The sequence below is a fragment of the Schistocerca nitens genome, chromosome 4 (assembly GCF_023898315.1).
Source record: "Schistocerca nitens isolate TAMUIC-IGC-003100 chromosome 4, iqSchNite1.1, whole genome shotgun sequence".
In the NCBI taxonomy this organism is placed as follows: domain Eukaryota; kingdom Metazoa; phylum Arthropoda; class Insecta; order Orthoptera; family Acrididae; genus Schistocerca; species Schistocerca nitens.
Genome location: NC_064617.1, coordinates 987,836,319 through 987,853,170, shown reverse-complemented (window position 1 = coordinate 987,853,170; position 16,852 = coordinate 987,836,319). Strand labels below are relative to the sequence as shown.

General features: G+C 44.8%; 1 protein-coding gene across 2 annotated transcripts in view; it reads left to right on the top strand.

The window, feature by feature from the left end:
- The first annotated feature begins 425 nt into the window (after window positions 1-425).
- Window positions 426-16,852, top strand: part of LOC126253702 (CD151 antigen-like) — a 247,146-nt gene continuing 230,719 nt past the window's right edge. For both annotated transcript variants that reach the window (XR_007546017.1, XM_049955229.1), the window contains exon 1: window positions 426-496. The gene's annotated coding sequence lies outside the window, so the exon portion shown is untranslated. The remainder of the gene's footprint in view (window positions 497-16,852) is intronic.

The following is a 16,852-nucleotide window of genomic DNA, read 5'->3' as shown; positions in this document are numbered from 1 at the left end:
CCGGAGCCCCTTGATATTAGGTTCGATTTTTCTTTTCTTTTTTCTCCCAAGCGAACACCTTCAGATACTGAATTGCATCACATTCAGGTAGTCTCGTTTGTGCCAACCAGTTCTGCGGCAGAGTAACGGAAAACAAAGGAACAGACGGAACTGAAAGAAGCATGGAAACCTGCAATCTGCCACTGAACGTGACAGAGGAGGACGAAAAAATAAACAAATCTTCGACAGAGCTACGAAAAAAAGAAATCTGCTGAGAATAGCTGTAACTGCCGTCATCTGTGAGGATATGTATAGGACTGTTGCACGCCGTTGCTTGCGTGCTCTGGGGGTGGGGGCTTCGCGCTGGCAACAGGTGTGTGACGCAACGACGCGCGGCAGCCGTGACGTCACGGGTGGCCCGCGAGCGGCTCTGCGGCCGCCGCTAGGGCTCAGTGTTCGTTCGACAGCGTCGTAGGCAAGTCAGTGGTGCCCCGAGCGCGCCGTCACGCCGACAAAGGTAGGCACGTTTACTGTGTGTCACTTCTGGACGCCGCCTAGTGAAGCCTCTAGCCTAAACAGTGTACTCTCGCTTGCTTTACTCGTCTGCGGGGGGAACCCTTCGTATAAGGAATCCCTATTGTGCAACTAGCGGCAACAGCATGGCACGGTTAATGTCTTGTCTTAATCGTACACGCGACGTCTGCGCATTCTGTTTACGCCGAGCAAAGGAAGCACAGATTCCGTCAGTCCCTCCAAAAATCAAACGTTGGAATTCCCAGAGTGGGTTGTTCTCTACGTTCTGGTATTAAGGTGTGTATTTGCATTGTTTGGAGGGGGGTGAATGGTTGCCTTTTAGATATTTACCACCAATGAGAGTAGTTTCTCGTGCTTTCACCTTTTTATTGAAGTCTGCGTATTTCTTGGCAGACATTTGTGGTGGTAATAATTACTTCTTGCCGTTATGGACGTGTAGCAGTGTTTTCGTGTCGGAGCGGTTGAGCACTTGCGTCTTACGTCATAACCATGGATTCAAAAAGTCACCGGCTTCTCTTACTAAACTGGACAATAAATAAAACTTGAAACTTTCTGACAGATTAAAACTGTCTGCCGGACCGAGACTCGAACTCGGGACCTTTGCCTTTCGCGGGCAAGTGCTCTACCAACTGAGCTACCCAAGCTTGGCTTGCCCGCGAAAGGGAAAGGTCCCGAGTTCGAGTCTCGGTCCGGCACACAGTTTTAATCTGCCAGAAAGTTTCATATCGGCGCACACTCCGCTCTAGAGTGAAAATTTCATTCTAGAATAAAACTTGAGTTACCTTCGTTCAACGCCGGAGTCTGAAAGCGTTATTCACCGTCAAGACTGGATGGGACTATAAAAACGGGCAAGTTTTCGTGTGTGTGTGTGTGTGTGTGTGTGTGTGTGTGTGTGTGTGTGTGTGTGTGTGTGTGTGTGATGTTTAGACAACTGGTAAACAATTATATGTATGGTGGCTTTTAACGATTGTCGACTTGGGTTGTAGCCCACGCTACAGTTCTTGTTACGACCACGAGTTTTCTGTGCGCTCCATTGCGCTTCGCAAGAGTAAAGACAGAGCTTTCGTATTTTATGTGCAAAGTACGTCAGAAATTGCGGTTTCATGTAAGTTTGCTTGGAAATATTAAAAATGACCAGCATTATCCATCGAAAGTGGAATCTCGGGGGGAGGGGTGGGGGTTGGCTGTACTGTTAGACCGCTCGCTTGCAACTCACCGGATCTGGTAACAGCCGTATGTAGCCTATAGTGTGCGCTGTTCGCCTACTTTCTCCAGAAAATTCTCCTGGTACTTCTTGCTGACTGCAGGCAGCAACAGTGGGCGGTGTATTGCCACAGACTCGGCGGGAAAAAGTCGTTGGTGCGGCCCTATAAGTGCCGCGGCCTGGTATTTTAGCGGAACTCTATAGCGCTCGCACGTGTGCGCCCAGCGGAGAAAGGGAAGAGAGAGTGCATGCATGCTGAGCGGAACGGAACGCGACGCAGTGACTTATGCCGCCGTTTCCCAGCGGGCTGCAAACCAGCCGCTGTCCGTGTTTCTGGCTTTCTTATTCGCGGTTGGAGTTCGTTCTCACTTCAGGTCCGTAGTACTTCAGTACGGCGGCTAATTTCATGACTGCTCCTTACTGAAATGCCCACAGGTGTAAACTGACTCTTGTAGAGGATCTTACAAGGAACAGATAGTTTTGCAAGATAGTGAATGTTGTTCAGATGGCGGCACATACGTAACGATTATTGAAAGTGCTAGTATTAAGTGTCAGTTAAATTGCTGTATACATCTATTTCATGCTACCGTAATAGTGCACGCATGACGGCTTTTTCGTGTTTAGTAGTTCTCTAAGTGTGGCTGCAGTTAACTGAGCTAATGTCTCCTTCTGCTGTTGACACAGGCAGCCAACAATATTTACATTCATTTCTGAAAGCCCTCTTCTGGAGAAGCGGTTATTTAGCGGGCAAGCATTGAACTGTGCTAAGAAAGGCAAATTTATAGTTCACACGATGAATACGGAGAAAATTTTAGGTTTTAGCAAGTGACGATTGAATTTGTACTGGAAAAGTTGGGGGGGGGGGGGTCTCCGTAGAATATAGAGCAAGAGTGCTGGAATTCAGTGGAAAGTAAGTCAGTTACGCAGTTTATTCAGATAAAACTAAACTTACGTGTTGGACCAACTTTGACTTCAACTTTCGATTTAAGTTTACCGAGAGCAAATGTCTCTTTCCCCACTGACCAACGTTCAGGGAATGAGTTCCATTCAAAAATTAAAAAATGCAACTGAAAGGTTGTAAAGTAAATCCCATACAAGCAATATTGGCAACATATGATTAGTCCCTGCGAAGACTAATCATCGAATAATTTACTATACGTAAGACACATTAAAGTTGCAGTAAAAGGGTCTAGTGGGTGCGAAACATTGTACTTCTCAAATGAGGCCGTATGTTACATAGATCGCGTCTGACAGTTTCATTTTTCTGTTGTCGATCGTAGGTTTTGTGTGTAACATTTAATTGTTCCGGCTAGTGGCATAGATAGTGATTAGTGTGTAAACCTATATGGGTCTAATGGAGGTGGCGAAGAATTTAGAGGAGTGATGTTTCGGATTGTTTTGTATACTACACCAATGCGTTTTCATGGTATGAGGGTGGCATATTGAACTGTAGTGTAGCCCAAAATCTTGTTATTTTTGAAGGTGACGGATTGGTTGAGAGTTGGAGCCAACGAATTATGACCATCTTTCTCATATACTGTAACTTGCACGTTATCACTTTTTATTTCTGGTCCATCCATACTTTTCCGTTGTGGTCTGATATTTTCAAATTTTGAATGTTTGAAGATATCATTTCCAGCTAAAAGTCCCTTATACTTGTGGACGTTCCGTTAGTTTGTCGGATTTTATTTTGCTAATATTCTCATTTTAGTGACGTCACCCACTGTTAGTGTAATACAGGCCTTCAGAAACTAAGTCCTTCGACAAATCTCTTCTACAATTATGCAGAGAATTGCAAGACGGTGTGCTGCTTGATACTTTAGTATATAAGCTTGTTTCGACTTTATTGCCTTGGTCAGTACATGTCCTGGCGTAATGCACACGTGAACTTTGAGTAGACCATTATTGCTGTCGTTCTTGGATGCAGTAGTTTATCAGCAACGTTCTAAAGTTGTTCGATAATTTACTGTCGCGCGTATGTTTATCTGATAGTCGTAGAAATTAGTGTTTGACAGCTGGGACCATGTTCTTATTAAAAATTTGCATTCCAGTACAGTCAGATTTATAAAACTTCTTTTATAAAAGGATATTTTATTTGACAATGTTTTAGTGTAATGCGAGCCTGAGACTCGTATTTCCATATTTCCTTCAGCGCGGCCCACGTTGACTAATCCCGTCTGTCACATATAAACTCATAAACATTTGGTGCGTAAAAAAAGCAGATTTATGAAGTCATGGCTAAACAGGCATTATTCCAAGATTCTGAACCTCGCTTTGTATTGATCGAAAAACTAATTTTGTTGCAGATCAGCAGTTACTTTTAAGCATATTCTCTCTTTCGAAATTAGCCCGTATCGACATCGGATCTACAGATTTCGATCTTCCACAGTGTCACATGTAAGAGGGAAATGAACATTAAGAGGGTGCTTGACCTTTCAGATGAAAGCAATCAGCATTCCAAAATTTGATTGTAACAACGGCGATCGGTACAGATTTATGACCATGTTCGGAGATGTGACGGGATACAGATGCTTCAGAATGTAAACAAATGATCAAATTCAAAAAATGTAATTGTACTGCTAACAATAGAATTTCCGGCGGTCACGAGCCAGTGCATTTGTCCTCCACTTGTCAAAAGCTTGCCACAGATTACAGGAAATTATTCTGCAGTTTCCTAGTAAATACCTGTTTTGTATGGATATAGTAAAGAGTAAAAAAGGTATATAGCGCTCCCTCCTTCCACCCTTGCATAGTTAATATACAGCAATATCATCTTCGGAGATCTATTGTGTAACACATTTTTAAAATTTGACGCGCAGTTTCTGCGCTAAGTGCGGAGTTACTAGCTTTGAGCCGTGGGTATGCTGCATATCCGTTTCGGAACGTAATCCGAGGGATGACGTACCACACTCTAGCCATTGATCTGCTAGCCACATGCGAACCGCCGCAAAAGTGCAACGAACGGTACATGAATAACCCGATATTCCTCTTCCACCCGCGTTTGGAGAGGTGAAGGGAGGACTGAATTTGCCTCAACCAAGAGATTTTAATGTGAAAACGCAGACTGACTGATCCCCATGCATTTGCTACACCTCCCTATGGGCTACGTCACACTTCTAAGACCACTGCAGCACTCCTGGAACCCTCTACCCCGCCCCTCACCGGTTATTGCCTCGTAGTTATTAACCACGAAGTATTAATCCCTTATTTAAAGTGAGCTGCCATCTGGCGCGCGCTTCATGAAAACAATGTTCTTAACTCCCCAGGCAACTCCACAACACTCCTCCACCGATGATTGTCTCCTGTAGATATCGAGAGCACTTTACTGACGACATTTGTGGTCCTATTGTTTTGCTGTAGGGTTGCAAGCATTCCTTGCAAGCATTCCTTGCAAGCGATCATGCGACCGTTAAAAAATTAACGTAAAACAAACCGTTACAGATGGAGTATTACTTGCCGTTTGTTACTGGTTTCCCCTCAGCTATCTAGAGCATCTTCAGATTTTCATCACCCTGATAGCCACACGTCGAAAGTTTAGAGCTCTGCATTCAGCTCCATTGTCACAGTTGGGAGCGTAGCTCTGAATTTTTGACGAGTCATCAAGTGATGAATATCTGAAGACCTTAATTTGCAATGTCCAGTATAACTGCTATTCTATTAGTCTTAGACCGCTACATATTCTGTATTATAGTGTGCTGCTAATTGCAAAAACTTGTGCGAAAAAAGCGGGCACCACAACACTCGTCACAGGTGGTCCGATGTTTCTTCTGGTGGAAGGCGTGTTCAGTTCAGTATCCCACAACAGACGTGCACTACATGTATAATTTAGTACAGCCATGTTACTCTTATAAATATGCATAATCTTGATCTCCCTCTAGTCGTCGGTCGTTATCTGGCGTGAAAGATTATCGATAACTGGGAAAGGCAATGTGTCAATTTTACAGTATTCATGTTAAACTAGTTTTGTTTCGCGACGACGAGGTTGTTAGTTTTAAAGTCGCCCGCTTGTGGATTTGTGCGGAGGTCAAGCTGTGGTAGGGTGTTTATTCGTGAATGCATTTAGCAGTATGCACTGATGTGGCCCTGAAGGATTATCTGAATCGGTTGGCCGCTTCATCAGCAGCTTGATAAGAGCTGAACTTCCGAGACACACATTTGCCTTTCGCAGTGTTAATATCTGGCCTGACGGACTGGTTCATCTTTAATGTGCCACTCGTCTGACCCACTAAAACAGCTCCATTCGGAAGTAGTCTAGTGAAATATTTTGACTAGTAAATGTTTTGGTTTTCACGGGAATATTGTGTAACTAAAAAGTTGTGGTAATGCAGTAGATTGCACTCCCTGGATCATCTAAAACAAACAGGCTGTTCCTTGATCAGTATCCGGCCATATTGCTCTTCGTAGCTCATGCAGTTTGTCAGCAGCCAGTCGCAAACTGAGCGTGGGAAAAATAATTCCTGACTCATCACGAACCGCCGCATCCGTTATTTCGTCCTTATGCAAAGTCGTAAAGCTCCTTACGGGTTGTGCAATATCCAACAGAGGTAAGCACCGTAAGTAGAGTGTGTGACGCCTCTACACAGCTCTGGTAGCAAAAGCGTCCTGTTGATTCACACCTGCCACAGTAGGACTGAAGCACACGAGGCTAAATCTGCCGTTTGTAACGTGACAAGGGCTGCTGTAAAATATCGATACATCTTCCAAAAGTATCTATATGTATATCGGCGATATTTTTCCCCAATATATCGCTATCAAACAGCAATATCGGGTGCCGATATTTTTATTTTACATTTCTCCACAATTTTCGGAAAATATTTGAACTTCTTTTAAAATTGTGGCAGGGCATAGGTTTGCTTTAACTGTGTAAAGCTGTCTCACTACTTCGAGCTTTTATCACGTCCGGTCTTTCTCTGTGACTGTGTGAAGAAAGTGTGTGTGGTACAAAAGAAGACTCCGATTGCGCTGTGGAGGGGAGAGGTGTGGCAGTTTGAATGGAATAAGATTTCTGATGTGAAGATACACCAGTTGCGTTAAAAAAAATTTCACATAGACAGTCTTCAAGAACACTAGCTGAAAATGAACAATAATCTGACTGACAAGATTGGTCGTTGCGGTGGTCGGAGAAGTGAGAGGGGAAATGCTGACGTAATCGGAGCTACTAACAAACTGCAACGTTCAGCTTCACCAATCAATGTCGACAACTAATCTGTCTCTGGCGTTTGCAGAAATGAAGAAGAAGAAGAAAAAGGCAGTCGACATAGTGTTCCGGCCAAATCTGATACGTGACGAAACCGAACGATGGACCCATCACACACTTTTATTGTGCCAGCTGCATGCAATTACCATTGTTAGCAAAGTGATTATTGCAAAGCGCGAACGTGCAAAGTTATCAATTCTTGCTGTAACAGGGATAGCTTGTTGATTTACAGAATAATTAATAGTAAATCGGTGCTTAAATATACAGCTCTAAAACCAGCAGTATATTTACAATGCGCGGCCGATATTTTTATAGGCACGTACGTCGATATATTGATAATATTTTCGATATCGAGAGCGGATTCTGATATTTCGTTAAATGTCGATATATCACATTCGTGATATTTTTAAAAATATGAGCAGTCCTACTCCCGACAACAAAGTAATTACCAACCCTAAAGGAAACGAGCAGAAATTGATACCTGGCGTCCCCGAAGGAAGTGTTACAGGTTCTGTTCAGTTTCTAATCTGTATAAATGATTGTGTGTTTGCAGGTGATGCTTTCTTTCTTGCAGTAGTCATGAGATGATAAAACCAATTTCAAAGTAATTTAGACAAGTAGCAACTGCCTCTATCGTAGTTTGGTCCCCTCCCCCCTCTTTTAATCCAACCAACTGGCTCTAAATAATAATGAGATGATCCAGATGAGTACCAAAAGGAGTCCATTAATTTCGGTTAGATGATAAACCGCACGAATCTAAAGATTGTCAGTTCAAACGAAAAACCTAGACTGCAATTGGTAACAACCGAAATTGGAACGATCACTTAATGTTGTGGGAAAGATGAACCAAATATTGCGTTTTATTGGCAGATCACCGAGATAATGCAACAGCTCCAATACAGGGACTGCCTACGTTACGCTTGTCCGTCCTCTGCTAGACTATTGCTGTGCGGTAAGGAATCCTTACCGGATAGGATTGAAGGACATCGAAAACGTTCAGAGGAGGGCAGATCGTCTTGCGTTATGGCGAAGTAGGGGAGTGTCACGGGAGGATACGTAAGTTGGGGTGGCAATCGTTAAAACGAAGGCGTGTTCCGTTGTTCCTAGTTTTTTCACGAAATTTGTTAACTTTGTCCTACGAATGTGGGAATATTTTGGCCTACACCTACATAGGGAAATATGACCATCGTAGCAATACAATAAATGAAATGTATTAAAGCTGTGAATACAATGAAAATTTGTGCCGGAACGGGACATGGACCCGTATTTCCCGCGTTTTTCGTGAGCGGCCGCCTTAACCACTTGGGTTATCCGTGCACGACGCCCGGCCATACCCCAAATTTCCATATGTCGGCTGTGGTCACTGCAGTGCCTGTTCTTGCGTTGTTCTTCTTAACACAGGCACTGCAATACATCTACATACATACTTTGCAAACCACAGTGAGGTCCCTACAGACGGTAAATCCCATTGGCAGTTATTAGGGATTCTTTCTGTTCCATTCGCGTATGGAGCGCGGGAAGAATGATTGGTTGAAAGCCTCTGTGCGTGCAGTAATTCTGTGTGAGCGATACGTTAGGAGGATGTAGTACGAGGGCCGTTCAGAAAGTAACCTCCGGTTGATTTAAAAAAATACACCAAGTTAAATAAAAATATTTTAATATATACATCTTACAACTACATCTTTGCACTATTTTTCTACATAGTCTCCATAGCGATTGAGGCACTTATCGTATCTCTTCACAAGCTTTGAAATTCCTTCTGCATAAAAATCACCCGCTTGTGCCTGGAGCCAGCCTGTGACCGCATCTTTGAGCTCTTCGTCGTCATCAAACCGCTGTGACCCGAGCCATTTCTTCAAATGCATGAAGAGGTGATAATCACTTGGCGCCAGGTCTGGGCTGTAAGGTGGATGGTTGATAACGTCCCACTTGAAGGACTCGAGAAGGGCCGTTGTTCTGCGAGCAGAGTGAGGACGGGCGTTATCGTGCAAAAAAACGATACCGGAAGTCAGCATACCACGGCGTTTGTTCTGTATAGCCCGTCGTAACTTTTTTATTGTTTCACAGTACACGTCTTGATTAATGGTCGTACCACGTTCCATGAATTCAACGAACAACACCCCTTTGGCATCCCAAAACACCGTTGCCATCAGTTTTCTGGCAGAAAAATCTTGCGAGGCTTTTCTCGGTTTGGTAGGCGAATTTGAATGTGCCCACATCTTTGATTGTTCTTTTGTCTCAGGGTTCACGTACTTAATCCAGGTTTCGTCACCGGTCACGATTCTGTTTAACAATGGTTCTCCTTCGTCCTCATAACGTGACAGAAAGTCTAATGCAGAGGCCATTCTTTGAGTTTTGTGGTGGTCGGTAAGAATTTTGGGCACCCATCGTGCACAGAACTTACGGTAACCCAATCTTGCTGTCACTATCTCGTACAAGAGTCTTAGAAATCTGTGGAAAACCAGTAGACAACTCCGACATTGAGAAACGTCGATTTTCACGAACTTTTGCATCAACTGTCTGAACGAGTTCGTCAGTCACCAATGATGGTCTACCACTCCTCTCTTCATCACGAACGTTTTCTCGTCCACTTTTAAATAAACGTACCCATTCACGGACAACTCCTTCACTCATAACTCTTGGTCTGTACACGGCACAAAGCTCACGATGAATAGCTGCTGCAGAATATCCTTTGGCTGTAAAAAACCTTATGACAGCACGCACTTCACATTTGGCGGGGTTTTCTATTGCAGCACACATTTCAAACTGCCACAAAAACTAAACTAGCGCAGGTACGACGTTCACTCGACCACGGCTTGATGCCGACTGACCTGTTGAGTGCGTGAACGCACAGATGGCGTCGCTACTCCCCCCACAATCCGCACTGTGACCAATCGGAGGTTACTTTCTGAACCGCCGTCGTACATTCCTAGAGTACATTTAAAGCTAGTTCTTGAAACTTTACTAACAGGCTTTCTCAAGATAATTTACGTCTATTTCGAGTCTTCCACTTCAGTTCCTCCAGCATCTCTCTAACAGACTACCACGAATTATACAAACCTGTGGCCATTGGTGCTGCCCTTCTCTATGTGTATATGTTCAATATCCCCCCGTCAGTCGTCTCTGGTATCGGTCCCACACACTTGAGCAATACTCTAGGATGGGTCGCACGAGTGATTTGTAATCTATCTCCTTTGTAGACTGGTTGCACTGCCCTCGTATTCTACCAATAAACCGACGTCTTACCACCTGCTATACCAACGACCGAACCTTTATCATTCCATTTCATACGCCTACAAAGTATTACCCAGGTATTTGTGTGAGATGGCGGATTCCAACAGTGGCCCGCTGACAAGTCATATACAGTCGTAAACTGGCAAGTCGCAGCTCGCACGGAAAGATTAGTGTGCGTTTTCCCGCCACATGGTATTCGGGACTGGAACGCTAGAGAAATAGTCGTGGTCAGATGGATCCTCTGTCAACCACGCTGAGCAGTTACGTAGAGGTAGAATTAATTTCCACATAATATGGCGAATAACCTCGGTGACAGTTTATCGTATTCTTGCGAGCACCTGAACGTACTATGTTGACAAAGATAGTCCCGCTGCAGTCTCTGAAAATGGAGTACCTAGATACGGCACGTGACCTGTGTGCGCCAGACCTCGTACGTCCTTTTGGAGTGGCAGTCGGGGCAGCAGGGTGGGAAAGACCCACGAAGTAGGCGCTTATGATCGCTGTCAGGTCGTAACACTAGTCCACGGTGTCAAGGCTGTGCCGTAAGTAGTGTGCTTAGATTCGGGTAAAACTACCCCCCTTTCCCGTCTGGTGTTATGGACAAGATATTGACAGATCAGTGGGTGTTGTCTGCAGTGAACTAAATTCTGTAGTGGACAGCAAGTGGCGACCTGCCATACTAGCCAGAACCAGTTGGTTACGGGCTGCATACGGCAACGGCCCGCATATTACACCGTCCGACAAAGAAACCAAGGACTTACATAACAGTCGGATGCCAATGTAACTTCGTACACACACCATCGGCGGGTGGGTGAATGATTAGTTGCAGTTCTGTCAGATACGACCACCGAGGTGAATTAGTGCTGTTATTGGTACCAGTCATGGTAGGGTACGTGAGGCGGGGATAGCGTCAGATGGTGAATGATAACAGTGAAATACAAAATGGCTCTTCCTCATATCACAGCGTTGTTAACATCTGGGAGGTTTACAGGAGCATCATTCTGGGTCTCCGTTTGGCCAACTGGTCCAATCGTGCAATACGAGGCCTGTCCCAAAAATTCCGGAAGTTAGTCCGTAAAATTTTTTCTACGCTTTTATTTACTGTGAATTGCCTCCTTCGAAATACTCTCCTCCACAATTGATAAACAGTCACCACAGCAGTTTCCGCTTCCGTAACCAGTCTTGGTACGTCTGTTGTTGGATCGCAAAAAGCGCCGTCTGCGAATTTCTTGAATCTCGTCTATCGTTACAAATCTTCGTTTCGACGGGGTTTTCAACTGTGAAAATGAAGTCCGCAGGGGCCAGGTCTGAAGAGTGCAGAGGATGGGCACGAATTCATGACGAACTAATTCTTCAAAGTCAAAGAAAACTATGAGGTCAGCTTTGACATTTGACATGATCAGACGAGCTTTTGTTGGTCTTTAAGAACCTTCCCTAACCCACTATGAAGATTCAAACTGGATCTCATCATAACCGTAGACCCACGTCTCACCATCAGTTATGATTACCTAAGAAACATCTCGTTCTCATTAACCCGATCAAAAAGTTCTTCACAGATTACCAGCCATGGGACGAAATTGGCGGCAACATGATGCATCCCAATATGGTGTCAGTATTTCATGAAATAATCCAACTGAAGTGTTACATTCTTCTGCAGTCTCCCGGACAGTCTGTCTTAGATTAGCCCACACGGTTTCGTTGATGTTCCTGAGACGAGCGTCGTCGGTAGACGCCGAAGGGCTTCCTGAAAGGGGGTCATCTTTAACTTCCATCCGGCGATTTCTGAACTGTAAACCATTTGTAACACCGAGTACGGATTAAGCAGCCATCACCATAGGCTTCCTGCATCATTTGGTGTGTCTCCGTAAACGTTTTCTTGATGTAAATAAGTTATACAAAACTGCAACCAGTCACTTTTCAGGTTCATCTTCAGATGGTTTCAGGAAGTTACATCATTATTTCTAGCATAATGCTGGGTGCTGGCTCAATGACAAAAAGATGGAACACACTAAAATGTATCGCCACGACTATAGCTTATCTGTCGATATGGAAGTAAATTAATATAGTTTGTGTGGAAGTGTGTGTAGTGATATAACAAACTGAAAACAAAATGCAGGCAGACGGATGGACACTAACCGAAAAAAAGCTGCCCATAGTGTCGCAGTAAGTAAACTATAAAGTGTGTTCCATCTTTTTGCCATAGAGCCAGCACCCAGAATTATGCTAGCAATAGTGATGTAACTAACTGAAACAATCTCAAGATGAACCTGAAAAGGTTCGAAAACCGGTTCATGCAATAAAACATAATTCAAAAAAGTGACCGGTTGCAGTTTTGTGTAACTCATTTCCATTCAGTATAGTCACGGTTCTAAAATATCCATAGTGGATATGCATAATCTGTTGCAGCCACGCCAGGTTTTCTTGATTTTCACGCAAAATTTAATGCGGATGCGTTCCTCCCCTAACTCTATCTCGAAATTGGCAAACTGTGTGACACAATGTGCTACTCAAAACAGTAACTGAACAGTAACCAACAGACATAAATCTATGAAACTTCCGGCAGTTACACATTAAACACAGGCGTGTGCAGGGATGCCAACCGCATTTTGCTCCGACACACCATTGGCGCGAAATCACGAATGTTCGGGAATTTTTTGGAGACACCTCGTACATAAATGTTTGACTGATTGGCCCGATGTTAGACTGTGTGAGAACGCAAGGGCAGTCATGCTCCTCGAGGTTGCGGTCGACCAGGAGGGAGGGTCGCCGAACCGTGCACCAAGCCATTTGTACCGCTTCACGCCCACGTCTGCCATCCGACAAGTGAGACACTCCCTGCACCATTGGTCGCAGGCTAGCGGCGGCCGTACTGTGGATTCACCGTCGCGCGCGAAGGCCGCCGTTAACACGACAAAAACGGCTGTTTGCAGTGGCGCCGTGACCGTCAGGTGTGGGCTGCTGGTGAACAGCGCTGCACTGTCTTCAGCGATGAGTCCTGGTTCTGCACTACCTCGGATGACCAACGTTGGCAAATATGAGAACGATCTTCAAACGTTTCGGAGCGGCACAGCGGTGTTACCCCTGTGGTCGTGGTGTAGACAACCGTCGCGTACTACCTCAGGTTACATGTCTGAGTCAACTGACGGCAACAGGAAAATTTCAATCACTCGGAGAAAGCTGACGGAGTAAATAAAAGTAAAAAGATAGATGTGGGAAGAGATCGATAATTTCTAGCTTCTTATGTAGTGGCCAAAAATGTTCTCAGCACCAATTTGCATTACGCGGAAATTGGGAACCCTGTTTCCTAGGTGTCAGAATTGATTAAAATGTCACTGACTGTAGAACTTTCAGGGGTGCGCAGTATTCGTAATACCACCGCGATGACCGACCGAGGTGGCGCAGTGGTCAGCACACTGGACTCGCATTCTGGAGGACGACGGTACAAACACGCGTTCAACCGTCCTGATTTAGGTTTTCCGTGATTTCCCTAAATCGCTTCAGGCAAATGCCGGGATGGTTCCTTTGAAAGACCACAGCCGACCTCCCATCCCTTCCCAGTTTCGATGGAACCGATGAGCTTTCTGTTTGGTCCCCTTCTCCAAATCAACCAACCGACATGATGGCCTACGTTGATAGCTTTAGTTTCTAGTTAAACATGTAGCAGGAGTGCTTTCCTCGTCTAGGATTGTACTGTTTTCTTTCCTTACAGTTCATTAACATTCGGCAAACACAATGAACTTCTTACGTGAAGAGGATAACGAATACATTAAATGTTAATCACTATATCCATATTATTAAATTCTTAACGTTGCCGATAAGCTAGGAATCATAATTGTCTTTGCATGCGATCCGGGATTATTCTGTTATCAGCCTGGAATGATGAAGGGAAATCATTGAAAACTAACCAGGCAGGCTGCTCAAAATAAGACCCAAGTGTCAACAGCGACAATAGTTGGAGGGACCGACGGCCTAGTGTGGTCCCTTCAACCCCCACAGACCAACGAACGAACCAGTTAAATGGAGCTTAGGTGTTCGCGCATAGCAGTAGATTACGGGAAAAAGGCCTTTCCTTCGGAATGAAAATATGAAGCTTGTTATTGACCCTGTTCATCCGTTGCGGAAGTCTGTCGAAAATGTAGTGACGCACACTAACCTGAACGTACCTTCATGTGTCTTTTGCAATGTGTTCGTTGAATCTCTGCGGTTGTTTGAAACAAGGGCATGTTAAAAGAATCCGATATTTAGATGTACCAGAGCACAGTGCAAAATAACTGCAGTAGTAAATCGTTCGTCCAGTACGTTGATCCCGTTTTGCGTCCCCCTGCGGTCGAATACGTCCGCCGAACAATAAAAACTACCGTTGATTCCGCTGGACTTTACAGCTGGCGGGACTCCGCTACTCCAATCCATCGCAGCAGATTCAGGTCAGCGAGGCTTTTAAGTAGTAAGTGCACTTTGTGTGAGCGACGGAGCTTCATATAAGTGAAAACGGCATATAAATTCTGTTTCTGTAAGTCTCTCGTCTATGGGGTCGATAGATTAAAATGTACGAGAGGAACATGTTTTGTGAAATTAATTTCTTTAAATTGTTCTGTCGGTTCGCAGCTACACCATAAGCATGAAAAGGATGACTCTAGTATATTAAACCGGCCGAGATCAGTAATGTCGCGAAGACCGCCGTTCCGAACCTAAATCCCTTGAGTTAGCTAATGGTGATACTGACACACTCCCTGAAGATTTGGATCGAATAAGGAAAAGTATTAATTGCGCTCCAATAAGCAAGCTTCCAACGTTGCCCAGTAACTAAACCAGAATTACATGAAGCACTGACGAGAAATGTCTACCACACAGAGGAGGAACAAATTTCTTGTGTGCGTCTGATATGAATATTGTGAGTTTTCATGCCGAAGCAATTTGAATTTTCTGAAACAGGTCGAGAACTTTATATGTAGGACCATTAAGGGTTGTCCTAACCTGTTCCATCAAATATTTGTAATTAATGGGGTAAATTAACACAACTATTTCCCATTGGTATTGTTTTTGCCCGCAAACTAAAACACATAAATAATGATGCGTTGTCCCGAATTGCAAATAACACCAATCTGCTGATGAATCCTTCTCGGGCTATCAGCCAGAAGATGATGGGTCCGAAACTCATTGAAACGTTGCGACAAGACGACGCCACCACTCGACTGATAACCCGAGGAGAATTCATCAGCGGACTACGCCAAGAAAGACTGCAATCGCATAGAACACCAATGTGGACATTATATACGTGGACTCGGCGATCGCAGTTCGCCAGGCTATTGCTTGTTTGGCCCCAAACAAATACAAAAGGTTTCAGAGTTTCTCAGACAGACATAGTGAAGAAAGATTAAATCATTGGGGTTATCAAATGATTTTAAATCACAGGAATCTGAAATCGAAAGACTTCTGAAGCTTTGTTTGGACTGCCTCTCCTGCCCCCTGACCAAATTGTCGACGGTTTCGTCGAAGACCCAATGTCCCGCAAACCTCACAATTTTTATTTACTTCATGCCTACACTGTCGCCGATAGCGACTTCCGCCCATTATGTGGGCCGAACTTAGTACACGTTCCGAACGGACTATTAACTGCTGTGAGGCATTCCATTCTAAACTGAATGCTCGAATTTGCTCTTCTCAACCCGACACTCCATTTTTTCTCCTGAGTGGTTTGATGCTGCCCACCACGAATTCATCTCCTGTTCCAACCTCTTCATCTCAGAGTAGCACTTGCAGCCTACGCCCTCAATTATTTACTGGATATATTCCAATCCCTGTCTTCCTCTGCAGTTTTTGTCCTGTACAGCTCCCTCTAGTACCACGGAAGTCATTCCCTCATGTCTTAGCAGATGCCCTGTCATCCTGTCTCGTCTCCTTGTCACTGTTTTCCACATATTACTTTCCTCCCAGATTCTGCGCAGAACCTCCTCATTCCTTATCAGTCAACTAATTTTCGACGTTCGTCTGTAGCACATCATCGTAAGTGCAACACCGTACGCTACGGAAAAATAAGATGGCAACTAATGGGGATGAAGATATTTGCTGTCGAATAAACACGGTAGCAGCTAATAGGACTCCAGACTTCAGTTTCGTAATGAATTCGGGCTCAGCCATACATGATATGTAGATGATGAGATAGTGCAGACCTGCTGGTGACCAGTTCGCTCCGGTCTGTGGTCACCGCCTCAGAGTTGAGACGCAGCTGCCCTGCAGCTGACGCTGCACGCACGCACAGTGTCTGGACTGGAGGTGCCCACGCCCGCTGAGGTGGTGGCCCGGCGCCGAGCGTTTAAGCCACTTAAAGGCGGCGGCCGATGCCGTCTTCGGAGCTGCAGTGAGTCTTCGCCGAGAAACTCGACCGTTGCCTGACACATTCTGGCACCAGATGTTACACCGCAGTAAAGGGGAAGCTAAAGTGTTAGAGGTCCCAAAAACGCGCCTTGGTTGGTTTTGGGGGAGGGGACAAAACAGTGAGTTCATCGGTCCCATCGGATTAGGGAAGGATGAGGAAGAAAGTCGGCCGTGCCCTTTCAAACGAACCATCCCCGCATTTGCCTGAAGCTATTTAAGGAAATAACAGAAAACCTAAATCAGGGGGGCCCAGACGCGGGTTTGAACCGTCGTCCTCCCGAATGAGAATCCAGTGTGGTAACCACTGCGTCACCTGGCTAGGTCTCGCC